The sequence below is a fragment of the Alosa sapidissima genome, chromosome 20, assembly GCF_018492685.1.
Source record: "Alosa sapidissima isolate fAloSap1 chromosome 20, fAloSap1.pri, whole genome shotgun sequence".
Taxonomy (NCBI): Eukaryota; Metazoa; Chordata; class Actinopteri; order Clupeiformes; family Clupeidae; genus Alosa; species Alosa sapidissima.
In genome coordinates, this window is record NC_055976.1 from 17,244,449 (window position 1) to 17,246,948 (window position 2,500).

General features: G+C 42.4%; 1 protein-coding gene across 2 annotated transcripts in view; it reads left to right on the forward strand.

Moving 5' to 3' along the window:
* The window catches only part of igdcc4 (immunoglobulin superfamily, DCC subclass, member 4), a 95,450-nt gene that overhangs the window by 88,056 nt on the left and 4,894 nt on the right, over positions 1 to 2,500 (forward strand). The window lies entirely within an intron of this gene.

The window sequence follows — 2,500 nt, forward strand, 5'->3', positions numbered from 1 at the left end:
TGTGTGTGTGTGTGTGTGTGTGTGTGTGTGTGTGTCTGTCTGTCTGTCTGTCTGTCTGTCTGTCTGTCTGTCTGTGTGTGTGTGTGTGTGTGTGTGTGTGTGTGCTCTGAAAAATGTGGACAGAATGTGTGTGTGTGTGTGTGTGTGTGTCTGTCTGTGCGTGTGTGTGTGTGTGCCAACACATGTATGTCTGTGTGTGTGTGTGTGTGTGTGTGTGCTCTGAAAAATGTGGACAGAATGTGTGTGTGTGTGTGTGTGTGTCTGTGTGTGTGTGTGTGTGTGTCTGTGTCTGTCTGTGTGTCTGTCTGTGTGTGCATGTGTATGTGCCTACACGAGTGTCTGTATGTGTGTGCTCTGAAAAATGTGGACAAAATGTTTGTGTGTGCGTGTGTGTGAGTCTGTCTTTCTGTGAGTGCGTGTGTGTGTGTGTGTGTGTGTTACATAGTGAGAGAGTGAGTGAGTGAGACTGTTGATGCCTGTCATGTCATTTTGTGGTTTCATTCTGTCTGTGTGTGGCTGTGTATGTGACGATCATTAGTTGTATTTACTTCATGCCATGTCATCCAGTGGTGAGTTCTGTGTGTGTGTGTGTGTGTGTGTGTGTGTGTGTGTGTGTCTGTTTCTGTGTCTGTGTTTAGACCAGATGGTGACTGACACCTTACATCTGGCAGGGACATGCTGCTGTACAGAGCTGTGTGTGTGTGTGTGAGAGAGAGAGAGAGAAGAGAGAGAGAGAGAGAGAGAGAGAGAGAGAGAGAGAGAGAGAGAGAGAGAGAGAGAGAGAGAGAGAGAGAGAGAGAGAGACTAGTTGTGTAACCAAGACACAAAGGCCAACCGAGGCTTTATCCCAGATCTATACTCTGTGGATGTATGATTGAGTCTCAATGTGTGAAAGCACTTACTGTCCCTATGACGGAGTACCGTCACAACAGTTGAGTACTGTATGCGCTCTGACTGCCATACCAACGCAGGTTGGCAGGTGTAGTGCCCCGGAGACCTGGGTTCAAGACCGTGTGGGGTTACTCCTCTCTCCATTCGCTACATCCTCTATATATAGCCGTCTCTTTTTCCCATACTCTGACCAACCAGCAGGGGTCGCTGTGGACCCATCAGTTAGCAGTACTGTCCCAACAGAGTCCGAACCCCACTGTTTGGCAAAAATGAATACAGACAGAGCTAGACTCAGGCGTAGGATCAGGTGATGGTCAAGTTAACTGAAAGGAAGCTAAAGCAGCAGGACTTTAGATCTAAAACCAACAAGATGGATGTTATTTGTTTGTTTAGTTGAGTGGAAATAAGTATAAACAAGAGAAAATGGCTAAATGGGAAATTTTTGAAATTTTGCGTGAATTTGTGCACAAAAAAAGCCTTTATGGACTGGTCATATTCATTTATCTGTCCTTCACATATACCACCTAAATGAATGTGCAATTGAAAGAGATACTTTAAGTAGTGGCTCATACAAACACACATCTAATGTTTGTTTGTTTGTTTGTTTTTTAGTTTAGTTTAGTGGAAATGAGTGTTAACATGAGAACATCGCAAATGTTTTTTTTTCAAAGCCTGGATGGACTGGTCATATTTATATATCTGTCCTTCACATATGCCAACAAAATGAATGTGAATTTGAAAGAGATACTTAAAGTAAGTTGTTGCAATGCATATCCAAACATGGCAAGTAGGGATGGGCATAATTAATCGACGATCGATAGTTAATTTGTTGTCGATTAAACTAAGCCAGGTTGCGTTACATAGTGTGTCTTGAAGCATTTAAATGAATCAGCAATTAAACATTATGCCACCCGGGGACAATATTTGACGCTATAAGCTACTCAGTTACCTATGAGTTCCCGTTTTCATTTATGAAGAGTTCATGGTGAAGTGTGGCGTGGGACCATTTTATCGTTTAAAAAACGATAACGTTAGTTCACTGCAAAAACCCTGCGATGTAATAATTGCCTACCAGTAGGGCTATCAGTGCACGAGCAATAGAAGACATTGTTTCGATTTAACTCAATGAAATAAGAGCTCTTAATATTTTATATTGTTGGTTGGTTTAATACCTTGTTGTCAATGAAAAGTCGTTGTCCTTCCTATACCATGGGTCTCCAACACGTCGCTCTCAAGCTCAGTCGCTTACCGTCTCCTTCTGAGCTTGCAGGCTGAAGCAGTAGGCCTATAGGCTACTACTAGGCTACTACATTTAAACACAATTGTTGGCGCGACTGGAGGCATTCCACCCTACGAAATTTAATAAAGTAAATCATGCAATTCAAACTCAATTTAGGCTACTTGGCTACGCAATAAAGTTTTCCATTACAGCACAGCGCACGATTTGAATGAATGAAGGCGGCTGCCTTGTCTCGCAATAAACAGCGGGTGAAAATTTCGACTCTTTCAACTACATGAAATGTAATAGTGAGCCATCAAATACCTACCAGATTTCAGTGCTCATCAGTCCCAACATTGAGCAATATAATTAAACTGTCCAAAAGTAAAT